This window comes from Gossypium arboreum, chromosome 5, assembly GCF_025698485.1.
Source record: "Gossypium arboreum isolate Shixiya-1 chromosome 5, ASM2569848v2, whole genome shotgun sequence".
Classification (NCBI taxonomy): Eukaryota; Viridiplantae; Streptophyta; class Magnoliopsida; order Malvales; family Malvaceae; genus Gossypium; species Gossypium arboreum.
The window spans coordinates 39,178,424-39,201,561 of NC_069074.1; positions in this window are offsets into that span (position 1 = coordinate 39,178,424).

Genomic DNA, 23,138 nt, shown 5'->3' on the forward strand with positions numbered 1-23,138 from the left:
GATCTAAATTTTGAAAATCGAGTTTTTCGCATTCTTTATAAAATTTTCGTTTTCGAAAATCTTTGTTTTTGTAAACCCATTTCACAGCCGAGTTGTTGCAATCTAGGCTCTGATACCACTAAATGTAACACCCCTAAACTCGGCCCAGACGTTATGGCCAGATCCGACATGCCACATCGAAGCGTTCAAAACATTTTATATTGTTGATCCAGAAAAACTTACTTAGTGCTTTAAAAGATAGTTTCATTATAGGTTAAAGTGAATGGAAGCTGTGCACCAGGTAGGAAATCGAAAAAGAGGTGGTGAGTCCATCGGACTGCTTAAGTACCAAGCTCCATTCGGATCCAATCCTAGACATGCATACCGCCATTGCCATACCCTAACGTCATGGATATTTCTAGGAAACCGATTTGATTAAGTTATTTTTAGGAAAAGTGATTAATTTTGGAAAATACTTTCATTGCGGAAGCTTTGCTTGTTGTCGTGTTATTTTGAAATCAATTGTTGTTTTTGAAAACACGCCCTATAGCTATCCAATTTCAACAGTTAAAATAAGTAATACCTATCTTAGTAATACATATTAAAACCATCAAAAATAATTAAGCGGCCTTATTACATTTAAAAACCCAAAACTTCAAACGTAAATAAAAGGATGTCCAGTTCACGGAAGAAAATCAAACTTTTAGAGCGGTGGCCACTCAATTCCCTCACGCTCCAAGCCCACTATGGTTGGGGATTTCTGCGTGGATGAAAATAAAAGGGGTGAGTTTGGGAAACTTAGTGTGTAAGGAAAACCCATTCCAAGCCCAAGTCACTCAAGCTTATTGGGCCTAAGCCCATTCAGTAATAAAGGGTACTTGGACTAGAGCCCTTTTCAGACACAATAAAGCGGGCCTTAGCCCTTATTTAGATAACAAGATGGCCCATAGGCCCATTTCAAAATACATGCAACATCAATAAACATATGCAAGCCCATTTGGGAGACTACTCAACCCACCAACCACTACACTCCACCCGTACCAGCCATACACTCCATGTGGGAATAGCTCAACCCACCCAAATTTAACACTCCACGATTCTTGCCTTGCTTGCTCAGTTATCAAGAATTGAGGCAAAGCCTCCAAGACGTGGACAAGCCACTTTCAGTACTTCCTCCGTCAATATCCCATCCTATGCATCGATAATAACAACATGGCATGCAATAAATAACAACAATCAAACATGGATTTAGGTCAATTTAACCTAGGGTATTTCGGTAATTTTGTACCTAGGGGTATAACGGTAATTTTCCATACATAGGGTATTATAGTAATTTATCTATTCTTAAGGTTTTTCATGCATATTCCTACTTTTCACGTACTAACGTAATCACGCATCGAGGGTTCTTACCGAATTGGGTCCGTTGGCCCATCATTCCAATTTTGGCCCATTAAGCCCAAAAATATCGAGGCACGTAAATCATGCACTTTGCGGTCCAAATTTTGCAGCTTACCAAAAACATTAATCGATTTACCTCACGAGCAATCGCACACTCGCAAATCTACAAAATACCGGTTTTTGGCATTTCGGCTTTTCGAATTTTGCCGATCCAGACTAAGAAAGAGGGTGTTATTTACACACCTGTTTGCGACGATATGCTGACGAGATCCACACACGAACTGCCTACAATTTGATTACTAACACGTTAATCTAACTATTCAAATACGAACTACTTATTAACCCCTTACAATATTCGGCCAACCAGACCTACAAATCATAGTAAGCTTATAAGAAATTAATAAGCAACTCATTAACAAATTTTTGTCAATGTTTACCACATAATCATAATCTCACTGCAAGCTGTCTTCCTGAACAACAGTCACTAAATCATTTATAACTGGAGCTACGAAAGTCCAAATCAAGTGCCGTTAATTTTACCTGAAAATACACTCATATATCTTCTATCCATAAAATTTTCAGAATTTTTGGTTTAGCCAATCAATACCAGATTTTTCTTAAAGTTTCCATGTTTCACTGTTTGACTAATCTGACCACTCTTCATTACGAATCAAATTTCTCATTGTACAGAATTCAAAATATGTTCTCGTTTATTTCATTTGAAAATAGACTCATTAAGATTTAATTACATAATTTATTCAGCTTCTAACTCATCTCCCACAATTTATGGTGATTTTCCAAATTCACGTTACTGCTGCTATCCTAAGCAGATTTATTACCAAATCACTCTTTCACACATAACTTGCATGCATGTTTTTTTTAAACATGTATATCACCAATCAATCATCACATATCTATGATTTTACTTAAGTATAATCTCCATTTCATCATTTTAAAGCACAACGTATTAGCCGATTTTTCCCCTTAGCATCTAAGCACATGCATGCTCATTTGTTTGGCTCAACTTCACATATCTTCCATTTTTCATCAAAAGAACATGAAACAACAACCATTTCCTTCATTTTAATTCATGACCAAATGCTCACAACACAACCAAAAACCAAAATATGCTTCAAGAGTTAAGGTAGAATCAAGAAGAACTCATGAACATCAAGATAGAAGCAAACTACCATGAACTTACCTTCAATTTTCTTCCCCAAGTGACCGAACATTCAAGAGCTTTCTCCTCTCTTTTCTCTTCTCTAACTTTAGGCTATGATCAAAAAAGATGGACAAAACTTTGTTCTTTTCACCCCTTTTTTTTTAATAAAATTTCATATTTCATCCATTTAATTCTTTAATACAAAAGACATGAAATTTCCATCATGGAACATTTACCTAACCCATTATCATGGAACATTTACCTAACCCATTATCATGGAACATTTACCTAACCCATTATCAATTTGTACCATGAATTATGGATATCAAGTGCTCATATTGTCTACAACAACATGATGGCTGGCCACTTCATGTAAAATGGGAGATTTGTCATGCAAATCCTCCTATTTTGCACTCCTATTTATTTGGCCACTTCAATTTAGCTTATAGCATTTTCAAACATTTTCACATAGGTTCTATTTCATAATTTCACCCCATTTTTCTTATGGAACAAAAATTAACTAAAATTGCTGGGTTCTATCTTAAGCTTGGGCCTTCTAGAGGCCCACTAACATAATTAAACCTATGTCAACATTCACAGAATTCTCGAAAATTGGGGCGTTACATGGGTCATGTTTGATGCATTGTTAATCCAAACATTTACACCTGTCTCTATCTTTCTAGAAGTCATCTGCTCTAATACCTAAGACAATGTATCTTTCTAATTGGACTTGATAGACAACATAACAGTCCCTTAAATCAATTGCTCAAATTTGATTCCTTATACTATAAACTATTTAGATTACCTACCAATACAAGTTTTCTTCCTGCATCATACTCTGACCTTATGATGCAACTTAGTATTAGTTAAACCTTAAGTAATTAGTAAGTTAATATTGCTTTGTTGATTTGGTTTTTCATGAAAAAAAAAACTAGTGAGAATAATTATAAAAATTATAATAATTTAATTATGAAATTTTATTAACCAATTTGTTCGAAAAATTATAAAAATTTATAGTGAATAATTTCACTAAAGATACAAAATCCAATAGGCTCTCCTTTGTTCTTGGTTCACAATGTAAAGTCGGTGTATAAAAATAATGAAATTCCTTGCTATTCTACTACTATTTTTGATTTTTTTGACTTGGCATAAGAGGCTAGTTCACCCATAAAGATATGTATTAAGGCATGCTTTACGAGGATGTAATGTTGGCAGTCTTGATAATAAATATTCTTATTTTTGCTCAACTTAATAAAAGCCGCAAGCTACTATTTGGTCAGTCAAATACAATTTATATTGCTCCTTTATAGCTAGTTGAAATAGACTTGTAGGGCCTTATGCCTTTAAGCTCAAATGGCAAATATTATTATCTTAGCTTTTTTATGCTTATTCACATTATACTTGGATTTATTTTTTGGATAGGAATTCTGATGCTTATGCTACTATTATGTCCTTTCGTAAAATGGCGGAAATACAACTTGGATATTCAACTTATGGAAGTTCAATTGAATTGGGGAGGTGAATTTTGGAATCTTGGCTCTTAGTTTCTTAAACATGGAATTGAATATCGTTTTAAGTGTTTGTACACATCTAAACAAGATGGAATGGTTGAGCGAAAACATAGACACATTGTGAAACTTAGCCTGACATTGTTAGCTCAAGCCTCTATGCTTCTCAAATTTTGTCGATGCTTTGTATTCTATAGTCTACCCGATTAATTGCCTTCCAACAAAAGTGTTAGCTCTTAAGTCTCCACATGAACAAATTTTTGGTCAACAACCAAATTATAATGTTATACAAATATTTGTATGTAGATGCTATCCAATGCTTTGACCATATAATAAGCATAAATTGGAGATGGGATCCAAGCTATATATTTTTTCTTGGGTATAATGCTAATAATTGGATACAGATGTTTAGACTCAAATGCGAGAGTTTACATATCTAAACACATGACCTTTAATGAGAGTGTTTTTCTTCATGCTTCAAAACCTTTGAATATAACCTCACCTGACACTACATCTCCACCACTTGCTAGATTAAGTGTTCTAACCACTATCACCAAGTCAAATTTGTCCTCTTGCACTAGAATTCACACAATACCCTCTAATACTTCTAACACATCGCCTACTTTATGCCTTGGCGTACCTCCCACATGTTCTACTACTGGTACACCATTTCATTTATCTTCCCACCAATTACCCATATTTTATTCTTCTTCCCGCATACAACCTTCATCTTATTTACTTAATCATAACTCATCTTCCTCATCTTTGCCACGGTCTTCATCAAAATGCTCTCATCTTTGCCCGTGTGTCGATGCCATACGGGCGCGTGGTCGGCCTTGTGCGAGACACGACTATGTGACTAATAAAGATGTGGCCATGCACAAGACACGACCATGTGGCAGTGTGAATGTCTTCGTGTGGGCCACACGGGCTAGGCCAAGTTGGGCTTGTGGGCCCAAAATTCTAAAATTTTTCCTAGGGTCACATGGGTCGTTCCGATCGACTGTGGGCCTACCGTAGGGTCGATAAGGGCTAACCAAAACCTATTTTATGTGATTTGATACTTTGATACACTTATCTAAGTAGGATACTGATATGTATGTCTAACTATACTGTTTAAGTATGTAACTATCTGTATATGAGCATGTTAAGCATGTTTAATCTGATATTTCTGTATCTGTGGTTGGGGTAGGAATTGTATATGTCGAGGAAGTGATCTGTACGATGGCCTTTCGCCTATATTCTAGTAGTTTGACTGCATATTATCTGTTATGTGTCGCATCGACACTATATGGTGCATAGGGATGGGTGGGTGTTTTTAACCCTGCATGGTGTGATGGGGTGGATGGAGATTGGTGTGCAGAGGATGGAGATAGGATTTAGTATATCTTTTCTGTTTATATGATTTTGATATTTGTATCTGTTATGGACTTAGGTCCAAATCTGTATTTGACTGTATATGAAGTTCTGTATTTGTTGCATGACTATTTCTGTTGAATTACACACTGAGTTTACGAAAACTCACATTTGTTTGTCTGTTCTATTTAGGTAATCCACAGACTTAAGTGGGTCAGAGAGATGGAGGCTCATCGGTGACCTGTAACACCCCTATACCATGTTCGACTCAAGAAAACTGATATAGGAATATTACATTTGGTGCCAAAGTAATTCTTGGCTAATCACTAATATATTAGAACATAAAAATGGACAAATAATAAATTTAAATAATTTATAATTTAGTCCTTACTACTACTTGGAACATACTTGATTTTTACTAAGTACATGCCATTCTATTCAAAATTTTAAAATGTACCCTCCTGTTGCTTGAAGATGTGATGAGATGAAGGCTCGTAATCTCAAATACAACTCTTCAAAATTTCAGATTTAACTCACAAGATTGAAACAAACCGTCACGCTGAGTATACACCAGTGGTATTGCTATAATTCAAATACTTAAAGTAAAAACAATAAATATGCACAACTAATCTTACCACTATTTTACTTTCAATAAATCATTCATACATTTAAAACTTTAAATTTTCTTAATAATATGTATCTTAAATAGCTTTTCTTCATTTTAATTTATATATCTTCTTACTATATCAATATTCATTACATGCATTTCATCAATAACCATTTCATAAAATCATTATTTCATATATTTCATTTCTATATCTCAATTCAATAACTTATTCTATTTCATATCTAAAACCTTACAACATTAGTCTTTCAATAATTATTTAAACCAACATTTTTCAATAAAAATAATTATAATTAATTCAAATGATTATATTCAATTAACTCATACACTATTTCATTATTTCCAATTCATTCTATTTTCACTTCTTATTTCGATATTTTAACAAATTCATGAACCTTAAGTTCATGCTTCAAATCTTATGTCTCAATTCAAGTCACAATTCAACTCATAATTTCTTTCTCATATTTTTAATAGTACGATCAATCAAATTTATTTAATTTTCTCATTTCAGTTATTCACCCAATTAATAAACCCGGACCTTGGCGGATACACGGATTCTAACCAAACACACCGGTACGACACATTGTGCCTAAAACGGTACTTAGTACCTGATCCATATATCAGAAGCAGTATACGACACATAAAGTGCTTGAAACGACACACGTGGTGCCTAATACGACACATATAGTGCCTGATCGGCAAAGCCGATAAATTCCCGTACTCTTTCAATCCTATGGCATGCCAACTATATCCGACTCAGCTCGATTAGTTAATAGGATATTCAAATAATTTCTCAATTTCAATTTCACTTTCAATGTACAATTCAATTCAATACAATTTTCCACTTTCCAGCAATACACTATCAAATATTCATACATAATCATACTTCATCTCAATTTCATTCAATTCAATATTAATGCTTACCTTAAAATTTTACTTACCATATACATAAATTTAAATATAACATTTAGTAAATAATAGTTTGAATTATAGTAATACAAATCATGATTTTTCGTTTTTACTCCTTGTCCACCTTTTCTTTTCCTTTCTTCGCGGATGCCTCGGGTGTGATATTGGCTATGAAAAATTAAGATAAATTTCATAATTATTAATACAATATTAATTTTTCATCTAATACTTGAACTTCTATTCTACTTTCATCTCAATTTCAATTTAATCCCTAACTAAATTCATTTATTTTTCCATCTCAATTCATACCTCATTTCTACTCAAATTTCAACTAAACTTAAACTTAACTATCTAATTTTATCATAAATTCCTAATTTCAAAATTCTTGCAATTTAGTCCCTATTATGTAAAATTTATAACTTATTTTACAATTTAATACATCTCCCAATTCTAATTAGAAATTTTATTAATTTAATCTCTAATTCACACTTTTACCTAGCAAAATTAATGTCTAAAAATCTAATAATTTCCAAAATCTTCAGCATATACTTAATAATATTTGTTCTAGGTTCAAAAAACTCAAAAATTACAAGAAAAGGACTTAAGTTGACTTACCAATTTGAATTTGAAGCTTGAAAACCCTAAATTCTTTCTTTTTTCTTTTTTCTTTCTCTGTATTTCGTCCCTGCTATTCTGTTGTTTTTAATTCTTTGTTTTCTTTCTTTACTTTACTATATATAATATATAATATATAATATATAATATATAATATATAATATATAATATATAATAAAACATAATAATTCTCTTTATTATTTAATAATATAATATATATTAAACTTAAAAATAGGATTAACCGCCTCAACTTATGCTTTTGGTTTAATTGCCCTTTTAGTCCTTTTTGCTTTCTTTATATTATATTTGTTTATTAATTTAACAATAATATAATATATAATTATAACAAATATCTATTACTTAAATAATAAGTAAATTAACATATATTACAAATGTACATATTTTAATTAACACACTTGTATTTTATCATCACATTGCACTTGTCTTTATTTATTTTATTTCATAATATAATAATAATTAATAAATATATTTTACTTATTATTTAAGAAAATATACAAATAGATTACAAGTATATTTTCATGTATTTTACACATGTTTATTATCATTACCATATATTTGTCACTATTTTAATTTATTTAATAATAATAATTTTAATATAAAATCATAATAATATTTATATATAATATATAATCGAAGAAAAATCTTTTCTTCCCATTTGTCGCCTCACCTAATGAAATAGGCATAATTTCCTATTTAAACTCCTTTATTTTATTTTAATCTATAATTAAACTTTTACCCTTTATTCAATTTAGTCCTTTTCCTAATTTCTCCTAATTAAGCTAAATTCACCTAATTAAAGCCTAATTAAATATATTACTAGACTCATAAATATTTCTAATAATTATTTACGAATTCGGTTTATTAATATGGAGGCCCGATAATATACTTTTCTAATGTTCGTGAATTTTGGGTCATTACATTTCTCCCCCCTTAATAAATTTCGTCCTCGAAATTTACCTAAGAAAAGATGAGGTTATTGTACTCTTATTGTTTCCTTCGGTTCCCAAGTTGCTTCCTCCACATTATGACTTTTCCATAATACTTTCACTAAAGGAACCCATTTGTTTCTTAACTCTTTTACTTCACCAATTTGTCATCTTCTAACTGCGCTGACTTAATCTGATCAACATCACCGATTTGGTTTTTAATTCAGCCAATAAACTTTCATTATTATTGATACTAAGCTGAGTAAACATTATTCGCAATTCAATTGCTGCTTTCTTACTTAATGCATCAGTTATAACATTAGCTTTATCAGGGTAATAATCAATAACACAATCAAAATTTTTCAAAAGCTCTATCTAACGACGCTGTCTTAAATTCAACTCCTTTTGAGATCAAAGATTTTTTAGACTTTTATGATCGATATAAATATAACACTTTTCATCATACAAATAGTGTATCTAAATCTTTAGAGCAAAAACCACAACAACTAGTTTCTAAATCATGTGTCAGATAATTGCATTCATACATTTTTAGTTGACGAAATGCATAAGCAATCACTTCTAGTCTAACATCAAAACACGACTAAAATAGCTCAAGGATCATCACTATAAACAACAAAATCCTTTCTATAAGAATCGAAAACCTTTAGTAGATTATCTTTGGAGTTATTCTTATAATCCTATATATATATATATTAGTTATTTATTTTATTTTTTTCTAGGCTCTACTTTGTTATACTTTTATATTCTCATTTTCATTTCCTTTCTTTTCTTTCTCTTTTCGAGGCAAACAATGATTATTCCAGTTATGGATCAGAGTTATTACTCTTAATCCAAACCTCTTAGAAATCTATTGACCCGACTGCAGCCAATAGTCTCCTCGAGGTAAATGTTCTTTCCAAAGTTTGCCTCTTTTATTATACAATTTACAACTTTGCATATTCCTTCTTCTTCTTCTTTTCACAGTTTAAATCACTCCTTATGCACTAATTCTTAAAATCATTTTGCTACCTTTTTATGTTATCTAAAGTACTTACACTATTTTAATTTTATTTATTTATTTATTATTATTTATTTATTTATTATTATTCATTTTCGATCTTCGTAATTAGAAAATTATTACTATTCTATTCCACTTCTCATATTTCTATTGTCTCTTTCATTTCCAAAAGACTATCCTTATATTAATATACCAAACTTTTCATTCAAGAACTCTAGCTCTTTATCATTATCATTATCATTATTATTATTATTATTATTATTATTATCATTATTATTATTATTATTATTATTATTATTATTATTATTATTATTATTATTATTATTATTATTCTATACATGTACAACTATATATATACATATATATTCACTAATCTCTAACTTTTACTTTTAACCACATAAATCCATTTTTGCGTCTTCTTCCATTTTTGATTCTGTATCTTGCCCTATAAAATACTCTATATTAATTTCGAAATTCTCTTCAAATTCATCTTCTACGATCCAATTTAGAAATTCATCAAGATCTTTTTCCTCTTCCATCTTTATAACGAGTATTGAACTTATACATTCATTTGGTAATTTTCTAACAACTAAATTTTCCATCAATGGCATGTTAAAGACATTTTACTTCCTAGTCAACTTTTGTGAGCCTACACTTTGTCTCGCTATCTTTCTTACTCCTTCAGAGATTATAAACTTCACGTAGTTTATAACTAGATTCCAATAGGTTCGTGGTACTGATGTCTTTCAAAGTTGGTCCAAAATGATTTGATGCTCCCATTCTATTAATGTTCCTTTAAGGGTCAAATATTGCACTTTATTCTTTCTAATCAATTCATGACCCTTCCATATCACTTTTTTCATCTTTCGATTTACAGTAATAAGGTGCTAAACTATATCTTCTTCTGGTTTCATTCTATAATCTTGTACTTCTCTCATCATCTTATCAACTTTCTCCCTCTGTGCTGAAGTTGTTATCTCATCAGGCAATATCAGATTTATAGTCATTTCTTCCAATATCTACGACAAAAAATAAGTTTTTATCAAATTTCAGTATTTATCTATTTCCTTCTTGAGTCATTACTAACTAATTCAAATTCATGTCCTTATCAATAATAATTCATATTTTCAAGCTTATAAATGCTTGTAATATTGATATTACATCTCATCACATCGATATATCCTATATGGCATGTACTTCTAGACTCATTCTTTTCCCATAAATCAAAAACCTAAGCTCTGATACTACTAAATGTAACACCCCTATACCATGTTTGACTCAAGGAACTTGATATAGGAATATTGCATTTAGTGCCAAAGTAATTCTTAGCTAATCACTAATATATTAGAACATAAAAATGGACAAATAATAATTTTAAATAATTTATAATTTAGTCCTTACTACTACGTGGAATATACTTGATTTTTACTAAGTACATGTCATTCTATTCAAAATTTTAAAACGTACCCTCTTGTTGCTTGAAGATGTGATGAGATGAAGGCTCGTAATCTCAAATACAACTCTTCAAAATTTTTGTACCTAATCTGCGCGGAAACAAACCGTAGGCTGAGTATACACCCAATGGTATTACTATAATTCAAATACTTAAAATAAAAACAATAAATATGCACAATTAATCTTACCACTATTTTACTTTCAATAAATCATTCATGCATTTAAAACTTTAAATTTTCTTAATAATATGTATCTTAAATAGCTTTTCTTCATTTTAATTTACATATCTTCTTATTATACCAATATTCATTTCATGCATTTCATTGATAGCCATTTCACAAAATCATTATTTCATATATTTTATTTCTATATCTCAATTCAATAACTTATTCTATTTCATACCTAAAACCTTACAAACATTAGTCTTTCAATAATTATTTAAAACAATATTTTCAATAAATATAATTATAATTAATTCATATGATTATATTAAATTAACTCATACACTATTTCATTCTTTCCAATTCATTCTATTTTCACTTCTTATTTCGATATTTTAACAAATTCATGAACCTTAAGTTCATGCTTCAAATCTCATGTCTCAATTCAATTCACAATTCAACTAATTTCTTTCTCATATTTTTAATAGTACGACCAATCAAATTTATTTAATTTTCTCATTTCCGTTATTCACCCTATTAACAAATCCAGACCTTGGCGGATACATGAATTTCATCCAAACACACCAGTATGGCACATTGTGCCTAAAACGGTACTCAGTACCTGATCAATATTTCAGAAGCAGTATATGACACATAAAGTGCCTGAAACGACACATGTGGTGCTTAATTCGACACATATAGTGCCTGATCGGTAAAGCGGATAAATTCCCGTACTCTTCCAATCCTATGGCATGCCAACTATATCCGACTCAGCCCGACTAGTTAATAAGGTATTCAAATCATTTCTCAATTTCAATTTCACTTTCAATGTACAATTCAATTCAGTACAATTTTCCACTTTCCAAAAATATACTATCAAATGTTCATACATAATCATACTTCATCTCAATTTCATTCAATTCAATATTGATACTTACCTTCAAATTTTGCTTACCATACACATAAGTTCAAATATAACATTTACTAAATAATAGTTTGAATTATAATAATACAAATCGTGATTTCTTGTTTTTACTCCTTGTCCATTTTTTATTTTCCTTTCTTCGCGGATGCCTCGGGTGCGATATTGGCTACGAAAAATTAAGATAAATTTCATAATCATTAATACAATATTAATTTTTCATCTAATACTTGAATTTCTATTCTACTTTCATCTCAATTTCAATTTAGTCCCCAACTAAAGTCATTTATTTTTTCATCTCAATTCATACCTCATTGCTACTCAAATTTCAACTAAACTTAAACTTAACTATCTAACTTTTATCATAAATTTCTAATTTCGAAATTCTTGCAATTTAGTCCCTATTATATAAAATTTATAACTTATTTTACAATTTAATACATCTCCCAATTCTAATTAGAAATTTTATTAATTCAATCTCTAATTCACACTTTTACCTAGCAAAATTAATGTCTAAAAACTAGTAATTTCTAAAATTTTCAGCATATACTTAATAATATTTTGTTCTAGGTTCATAAAATATCAAAATTACAAGGAAAGGACTTAAATTGACTTACCAATTTGAATTTGAACCTTGAAAACCCTAAATTCTTTCATTTTCTTTTTCTTTCTTCTTTCTCTGTATTTCGTCCTTGCTATTCTGTTGTTTTTAATTTCTTTCTTTACTTTACTATATATATAATATAATAATAATAATATAGTATCTAATATATAATAATAAAACATAATAAATATCTTTATTATTTAATAATATAATTTATATTAAACTTAAAAATATTAGATTTTTAAGGATTAACCGCCTCAACTTATGCTTTTGGTTTAATTTCTCTTTTAATCCTTTTTACTTTCTTTTGTACTATATTTGTTTATTAATTTAACAATAATATAATATATAATTATAACAAATATCTATTACTTAAATAATAAGTAAATTGAATACATATATTACAAATGTACATATTTTAATTAACACACTTGTATTTTATCATCACCTTACACTTGTCTTTATTTATTTTATTTCATAATATAATAATAATTAATAAATATCTTTTACTTATTATTTAAGAAAATAAAAAATATATTACAAGTGTATTTTCATGTATTTTACACATGTTTATTATCATTACCCTACATTTGTCACTATTTTAATTTATTTAATAATAATTTTAATATAAAACCATAATAATATTTATATATAATCGTGAAGCCGAAAAATTTTTAGGGGCGGATGAAATTTTAATTTTTATAGTTTATATTTTTATAATTTGTAAAGGATTAAATTGAATTTTTTAATTTTAGGGGGCAAAGTGCAATTTTACCTTTACTAATTTAAAATTTTAAAAATTTCAAGGGCCTAAAATGAAATTTTCCATTTTAAGGGGCCCAGCCCATGCCACCTCACTACGCTACATCAGTATATAATATATAATCTAAGAAAAATCTTAGATTTTTCTTCCCATTTGCCGCCTCACCTAATGAAATAAGCATAATTTCCTATTTAATCCCCTTTATTTTATTTTAATCTATAATTAAACTTTTACCTTTTATTTAATTTAGTCTTTTTTCCTAATTTCTCGTAATTAAGATAAATTCACTTAATTAAAGCCTAATTAAACACATTACTAGACTCATAAATATTTCTAATAATTATTTACAAATTTGGTTTATTAAGACCGATGCCCGATAATGCACTTTTCTGATGCCCGTGAATTTTGGTCATTACATGACCACTGGACTAAGATATGATTTTGTTTTGTTATAATAATTTTATTTTAAAATCTGGTTTTCTTGAGAGTTTGTAACTTTTTGGGACTCTTTGGACTGTTTGGTTTTAACTTTTGGATTTGGATTTCGTTTTGCTTTCTTTTCTACTATGTTGACAAAAACATTAAGCAAACAAATGTGTTTTTAACAAATGGCTTTTGAAAAACGAGCTTGGTTTTGGGTTCAAAAGAATTTCAAACTTCCGCTGCGAAATAAATAGTTAACTATAAAGAACATCATATAACGGTTTCCGTAATCAAAATGTTTTATAATTCTTAGACGCTTTATCAAATAAAAAAACATGGTTTTATCGAAGATTTTCGGTTCCAAAACCCTTCTTCATAACACTCCTAGATTCGGTCATAACTCTAGATCGGGTTTGGGGTGTTACAGTGGAATCTCTAGAATGGACTACTATTTTCTGTGCTGAACTTGATGCTTTTAAAATTTTTGGTTGTAATGCCCAAAATCTTATTAATTCAGTTTTGTAAGTTTTAACACACAACTGTGTATCTACTTCAGTGGTTAAGGGTTTTGGGTGTGTGTGTGAGGTTCCAAGTTCGAGCCCTAGCTTTGGTGAATTTTGGATTTTTCCTGAATTAAGCCTTAACTTCTAGTCAGCAGGCTTATATTAAAATATTTGTAATTTCATATCAGAATGGGCTTGCTGGTCTGATGGTTAAGACGTGTGTTGGTGTGTTGGAGGTCTAGAGTTCAAATCCCTGCGTGAGCGAGGGAGGTTTATTTTTGTTTGACTTTTCAATAGAGTTTCATCCATAGTAGAATTCCGAGTAGTTACCAGAGATGGGTCTAGTGGAGGAAATTAAGGGATTGAAGGGATTTACCAATCGGTTTAGTTTCTATATTTTTTTTCAAGCTTTAGTTTTCCCAAAATTCTCTTTTGGTTCTGACGTTAGTTGTCTTTCTCTCTTTCATCTCTGCCGAAATTTCTTCTTCTATCTTTCTTTTTTTTTTGTTCCTGGTGTCGTCTTTGCTGTTCACAACGGTTCCTTGTTGACCAATCGAGTATCGTGCGAATTCGATAAATGGTTTTGGTGCCTTGAAGTTTTGGTTTTTAAGTTAATAATTTGGATTTTTTTGTTAACTATTTTGACAGCCGGAAATCTAGTGTGAGAGGCTGTTCTAGTGCCGAATCGTAGTGGGAAGCGTTCGTGGCTCGCAAGGTAAGGGTTTTATGCTCGAGAAGTGTCTAATCTATTTTGGGGTTTTAGTTCAGTTCGATCGTTTAAGAGATTAACTGAGTAAAATGTGTTCAGTTAGAGGCTTGGGTTTGCTCAGAAGTGATTACACATAAAAAATGAATCAGGTGTGTACCCGGAAACACAGAAAATGAGTAGTGGCGAAAGTCGAAAAACAAAACTGTCGACGCCACACGGGTGTGTAGTCTACTGTGTGGTAGGCCATGTGGTAGTACACGGCCGTGTGGTTGATGAACTAGGCTGTGCACGTGTGACACGGGCGCATGACACGGTAGTGTGATGGCAGGAGAGGCCTTGTACGAGACACGGGTGCGACCAATTGGGCTGTGCGGGTTATACGGGCATGTGGGCCTACATGGGTGAACCATACGGGCGTGTGAGATTCTGGGCCAGGCCGTGTGATCCATACTGCTTAGGTCAATTTGGGCTATGTGGGCTACACGAGCAGGCTACATGGGCATGTGAGCCCATTTTTCTGGAATAGTCTGTAAGGTTGCACGAGTCGCCCAAGTTGATTGTGACCTACTGTAGGGTCAGTAAGCATTACTTAGACCCTTGATTCTGTGATCTGATTATGTGATGTATGTATTAAGCATATTACCCTTAGCATGTGTATCTGATCGATTGTATGATCTGTTAAATTGCATTATATCATGCCATATTTGTATAACGCATTGCATCGGGGTGGGATTGGTGTTATAATGGAGGAAGTATTCTGAAGGGCTCTTAAGCCTGTTATCTAGCAGCTCAGCTGCAATTATCTGATTATGTGTCGTATTTCAGTACAACACTGTGTGTTGGGATGGGTGGGTCGATTTTATCCCCACATAGTGTGTTGGGTTGGATGGAGTTGGTGTGTAGGGATGGTGGGCATGATTCTATTATTCTGCTCTGTTATGCATGTTATATCTAAAATGGGCTAAGGCCCAGTTCATATCTAATTCTGTATCTAAGTGGACTAAGGTTCACACCGATTCTGTAAAGGGCTCAGGCCCAAATTAATTATTTTTTGGATATATGACTGGCTTCTACTGCTGTGTATATTTTCTATGGGGATAACACACTGAGTTTGCGAAAACTCACCCTTTTCTGTGTAACCTGTGTAGGTAATCCCCAGACTTGATGGATTGGTGCAGCGGAGGGCTCAACGGTGACCACCATTATCGAACTGCCTATTTACAGTTTCTGCGGCTACATCGCTTATTTCTTATTGGTATTTTATGTATGATGGACTTCGGGATTGTTTGGTTTTTAATTTGGGATTTTAAACTGTTGATTATGGATTTATAAACTGCAACGCAACAAAGTATGGTTTTCCTATAACAAACTAAGATTTTTCATAAATGAAACAATTTTAAAAAATTATTTGGGTTTCAAAAGCTTTCGCGTAAAAGAAATGTTTTAAATCAAATCAATTAGAACACGGTTTTCCCAAACTAGGTAAAAGTTAATAATTGGAACGATTTGAAGGTCAATACGTTTTCAAAAACACTCTTATGTGACATTGCCAGATTCGGCCATAATGTCTAGGCCGGGTTTAGGGTGTTACATTGGCACTAGGAGTTTGGTGCCTTTTCCTCTTAGATGAACCGAAATTGGGTACAAATGGATGTTTATGCTAAAAGAATGATTTGATAGCACTATTGTTCGCTAAAAGGATCAGCTTGTTGCACGAGAGTATTCTCCAAAAATTGGATTTGACTATCAATAAACCTTTAGTCATATTGTTAAGCAAGTAATAATTCATGTTTTGCTCTCATTAGCCTTGGCCAATAATTGGGTTATTCGTCAAGTTGAAATTAACAATACGTTTCTTATTGGGAACTTATTTGAATAAGTTTATATAAATCAACCCACTAGTTTTAAAAAGTTGGTGCTTAAGGTAACAAGTTTGTGTTGTTACATAAGTCTCTTCATGGTCTCAAGCAAGCACCTCGTGCTTGGTCGGTAAGCTTTGAAGTTACTTTTCTTCTACATTTGGTTTTGTATCTTCGCAATCTAATTCTTCATTGTTTATTGAAATTTGGGATGATGCTTTTAAAGTGTATTTGATGATATATGTTGATGATATAGTTGTGACTGGTGCTAAATCTATAGTCGTTGATGATGTTATAACTACCCTTTATGCACAATTTGCTCTTAAGGATCTTGGCCGACTCATTTATTTCTTAGTGTTGGATATTTTATGAAGGAAATATTGAGACAGAAGAAAAAAAGAATAAAAATTTTGATGAAGAATCAGTTTGTTAGCTATTGTTTCATTAAAAACTTCTTATAATGTTTATAGGAATAATAAAGCTTAAATAAGCTAATAATGATAAAATAATTACAACATGGCTTAATCTAGTGGCTAGATTCATGTAACTTTTTTTTATTAGCTAATTTCAGTCTAATCAGCTACCACAATGTCTAATCAAAAAATTATTATTGTTTCAGTGCAAGTTGGCAAATTGACAACTTGCAGAGTGAACAGCTCACAAGCAAGCTCTCAAGTTTGGTGAGTTCGTAATTCTGGTGAGCTCACAATTTGTAGTTCACATGGATGGACATTTCATAACACTCTTCCTTGACCTCCACGCTTCAAACTCCAATATCATAATGCAACTTTTCAAACCTCATCTTCTCAAGAGGTTTTGATAAAATATCAGCCAATTGATCTTGTGAACTGCAGTGAACTAATGTTACTTCATTGACTTGCGGCACTTCTCTCACAAGTGATACTTGATTATCACACTTAATCTTTGTTGTTTCTTCTTGCTTCAAATTTAAATTATTCAGAAATTTTCTCAACCAAATAGCTTGATTTACAGCAACTATAGTTGCAACATATGTAGCTTTTACAATTGATTGTGCCACTGTTTCTTGCTTTTTTGAGTTCCAACAGAACACACTTGAACCTAAAGTAAAGAAATAACCTGAGTTACTTTTCATGTCTTTAGTAGATCTAACCCAATCACTGTTTGAATACCTAAGTAGCTTGATCTTTTCAGTTCTCATAAACTTCACTCCATTATCTAGAGTTTCTCTTATGTATCGTAGAACTATTTTTTCTTCTTTGTAGTGATTTACATTGCGGCAATGCATGTTCCTTGACAACAGACTTACAACAAATATTATTTCAGGTCTGGATGCTATCAAGTAAAGTAGACATCCCACCAAGCTTCTGTAGCTTTGTTTCGTCAACCTTTTCAACACCTTCATTGTTGTTGACCTTATCACCTTGAGCGATGGGAGTGCTCGCAAGTTTACAATCCTCCATACTATATCTTCGTAGAATTTTTATTGTGAACCCCTTCTGGTTTATGAAGATTGCATCATATATCATTTCACCTAAGTCTGACATTTCAAACTTGTCTTGCATCTGATCCTTGAATACAATCACCAATTTGTTGTTGTTGGCAATCGCAAGTAAATCATCAACATATAATGAAATAATGAGAAGTATTTTATTACCAGTTTTCTTTACATATAAAGTGGGCTCGTTGATGCTTTTTTCAAAACTCATTTCTATTAGGTGACTTCAATTATTTCATACTATGCTCTTGTGCTTGCTTCGAACCATACATCGCTTTGTGCAATTTGTACACCTTAGCCTCACATCCAAGTATTGAGAACCCTTGTGGTTATTTGACATAAATTTATTCCTCAAAAATCTATTTAGGAAGGTTGACTTTACATCTATTTGATGTATCCTTCAGCCCTTTTGAGCAGCAAGAGTCAGTAACAGCCTTATGGTGTCTAACCTTACAACAGGAGAAAAGGTTTTAGTGAAGTCCACTCCATATTACTGGTTAAACCCTTTCAAAACCAACCTCGATTTATATCTGTTGACTGATCCATCATGATTCATCTTGGTCCTGAACACCCATTTAACATAAATTACTTTCTTGTGAACTAGTCAACCTACCAACTCCCATATCTTATTTTTTTTTATCATGGTGATTTCATCATTCATAGATGATAGCCATTCAACTTCTTGAGCAGTTTATTCAAAAGTGACTGGTTTTAACTTCACCATATTATACTGTTGATAGATTTTAGTGATAAACCTAATTCCTCATACCGATTGTTCATCAACTGCATTATTTTTAGTTTGGTTCCCAATGGCTCGCAGATCAGGTTTTGGACTCATTTGTTCACACATCTCATTCTTTATTGTAGTCCAATTCCAGATTTTTCTTTCATCAAACTTTACATCTCTGCTTATGATCACTTTCTTAGTGAAAGGATTATGATTTTGTATCCTTTCTTAACACTGAAATATCCAACAAATATCCCTAGCTGCGATTTACTATCTAGCTTTCTTCTTTTCTCTATAGGAATATGAACAAAACAAGTGCAACAAAATACTTTTAAATGTGAAACAGAAGGTTTAAAACCATACAAGGCCTTGAATGGTGTCTTTCCTTCAATATTTTTAGTAGGTAGCTATTTAGCAAGTAAACAACAGTGTTTACTGCTTTTGTCCAGAAATCATTTGGTAGTTTACTTTCAAACAACAAGCAACGAGCCATGTTCATCATAGTTCTATTTTTTTCTTTCACTTACACCATTCTGTTGTGGAGTGTACACATTGCTTAGTTGATGACGGATACCAACTTTTTCGCAGAATATTTTAAATTTTTCTGAGGTGTATTCTACTCAATTGTCTGATTTTACCATTTTGAGCTTGTAGTCACTTTGGTTCTCAACCATGGCTTTAAACTTGAAGAAGATTTCAAACACCACGAATTTGTTTTCCATGAAGTACACCAAACAGAACTTTGTACTATCATCTATAAACAACACAAAGTACTTGCTTCCATTTAGAAAACTTGTTTTCATGGGTCTGCAAATGCTAGTATGTACTAAGTACAATTTTTCAGTGAAAATGAAGACCTCGCCTGTTTTCCAAGCTGGCACACCTTGCATATATCTTTATGTTCAACCATATTTGATAAATTTTCAACGAAGTTATTCTTGGACATTTGACTTAAGGATTTATAGTCAACATATCCCATTATTTTGTTCCACAAATTTGTTACATCCAGTGAGCTGGTATATGCTATTGAAGTTGCTAAGTTCTAGTTGATAACAAAACTATTATCTGCCATCTTTGTTGGTATGAGCTTGCATCCACTTGGATTAAAAACTAAACATTTATTGTCCTTGAATGACCGAATAGTTTTTCTCGAGTAGCTTTCCTACACTTAGCAGATTTTGGTGTATGTTAAGAACTAAAAGAACATATGTGACAAGTTTAGTAACTGATGGAGTTTTGATCAAAGCATCTTCTTTTCCAATTGCTTCAACATACTGGTCATTTCCAACTTTCACCTTAGAATGGAACCTTTTGTCAACATTCTTGAAGATGCTCACATCTACTATCATATGACTCGTACAATCACTATCTATGAGCCAATTATTTCTTACTTTGCTGGAGAGTTCGCATGGTGTGGTAAGCTGGGCTTCATAAGAAACTGTGAACATCAATTCTTCCACTTTTGATATCTATGCCTCAACATTTCGTTGTTGATTATGCCCTTTATTTTTGCATACTTTCTTTACATGGCCAAACTATTTGCAATTTTTACATTGAGTGTTAAGCCTAAACCAGCAGAACTTCTCAAGATGCTCTAACTTTCTGCAATATGAGCACAGTGGATATTTTTTCTTTCCACCTTCTTTCTTTGACTTCTCCTTCTTATTTGACTAACTCTTTTTTCTTTTTAACTTGAGGAGCTCGCAGTATCTCTGTCCCTGGCTTGAAAAGCTCCTTCAACATGTCCTTCTTCTCTGCTTGCCCTTCTTTGTTCTAGAGCATATAGAGTATTGATTAGCTTTGAGAGTGAGATGGTTGATAGATCCCTTGAATCTTCTAGTGAGGATATCTTTGATTCGTATCTCTTAGGAAGTGTGGTAATCACCTTCTCAACTACTTGACTATCTGTAAACTGGTCACCTAGCAATCTTATTTGGTTCACCATTACCATGATTTGATATAAATATTACTTCACAATCTCAACTTCCTTCATCTTGAGGTTTTTGAAATCTTTTCTGAGATTGATCATCTATTGTTGCCTTGTTTTTTGTGATTCCTAGAACTCCTCATTAAGCTTATCCTAAGCTTTTTTGGGTGTTTCACAGGACATCATACTTGTAAAGATCACATCTAAATTACTATTTTGTAGGCAATACATCGTATTTTGTTTTTTTTTTTGGCATATTCCACACTGGGTTGTTTCATTTGAGTGAGTGTGGGACTTGGCCTACACATTGGTGGTTCTATTTCAGCATTTACAATCTTCCAAAGATCAAAGGCTTGAAGATAGGTTTTCATTTTTACTACCCAAATGGGGTAGTTTTCTCCTATAAAAATAGGGGGTGGTGGTGTAAAGTTTGCTGAAGACATTTTTATGAGAAAAGGCCCTCAAAGATAAGTGGCTCTGATATCAATTGTTGGATATTTAATGAATGAAATATTGAAATAGAAGCAAAATAGATTAAAAAAATTGAAGAAGAATCAATTTGTTAGTTATTGTTTCATTAAAAACTGATTACAATGTTTATAGGAATAAGAAAGCTTAAATAAGCTAATAATAATAAAATAATTACAACTTGGCTTAATCTAGTGACTAGATTATATAACTTTCTTTTTCATTGGTTGATTTTAGTCTAATTAGCTACCACAATGTCTAATAATTAGTATTGTTTCAATGAAAGTTGGCAAGTTGGCAACTTGTAGAGTGAAGAGCTCGTAGGTTAGCTCTCAAGTTTTGTAAGCTCGCTGTCTTGGTGGGCTCTCATTTTTTGGTGAGATCACAGGTTTGGTGAGCTTGTAATTCACAATAATGTAACACCCTAAAATTAGGCCTAGGAGTGTCGGGGTATTTTAAGGATTTTAGCTTTAGAGTGCTTAGGAATTTCGTAAGCATGGTAATCGAAATTATTCTCGTCTATGGCTTTTAGAAAATTAAAATAATTTTTGAAAATAAGGTTGAATAGATCTTTAATTTTAAAATAAGGGTTGATTTGTAAAATGGTCTAAATTATGAGTTTTTAAAATGCAATTAAAACTAAAATTTAATTTTCACCCTATTTCCTCCTTTATATTCACAAAACCCACATTAGTTTTCTCCATCTTTTTGTTTGGCCGTCCCTTGCATCTCCCAAGCTTTTCTCATTCAATTTTGATTCCCAAACTCAATTTCTTAGATTTTTATCATTCCCCAAGCGATAAATCTCAATAGAATTGTAAGCAAAACAACAAAAAACACCATAGATTTCTCCATTATCAAGTTTGTGGGTTTTATGAATTTGCGACTAAATGTCTATTTTTCTTCCATCGAAGGTAACCATTCGTCTTCTTATTAGTTTTTAATGTTATCTAGTCTTTAAAATTGAGTTTTTAGTTATTGAATCACATGTTTTAAATAAAAGTCAAAAATTGGGTTGTTAATGGTGAATTTCAGGATTTTGGGTAAAAACATGGTTTCAAAGTGTTTTCCAATTAGTTTTGACATGATTAGAAGGTTTCTAAACTTATTTTAAAGCTTCGTTAAATATTTCTAACGTTTTAATGAATTTTCTTTAAAATTGCCATGAACTCAAAAATTTTGATACCATGAATTGAGTAGTTTTGTGTAGTTTAAAGGTTGAGAATCTGTTATAGGTGAATAATTAGACGAACAGAATCAGCTTTAGATGAAATTATTAAGCATAGATCATGATATTTGGAATTTAAGTTTGTTATGTTGAAAGTTTCGATTACTTGAGAACTTAGCCTAGGCTTATGTTTTTGATTTCTTGAGTTGAGTACTTAGCTAATTTTTGAATGTTTTGTTGTGTGATTTTTTGTGTTAAAGCTTTAGATTCATTGAGTCCATCTACAAGTTAAGGAAAGGCTAGTTTGGGCTTTAGGCATTTTGACGAAAGCGTAATTGGTGAGTGTTTGGAATTGCTACTTGTAGACATGATTCATAGTGTTAATTAGGAGCTTAGGAATAGCCTAAACCCCTATCCTAAGTTCTAAGTGTAAGTTTTCTATTTCCCTTGCTTTA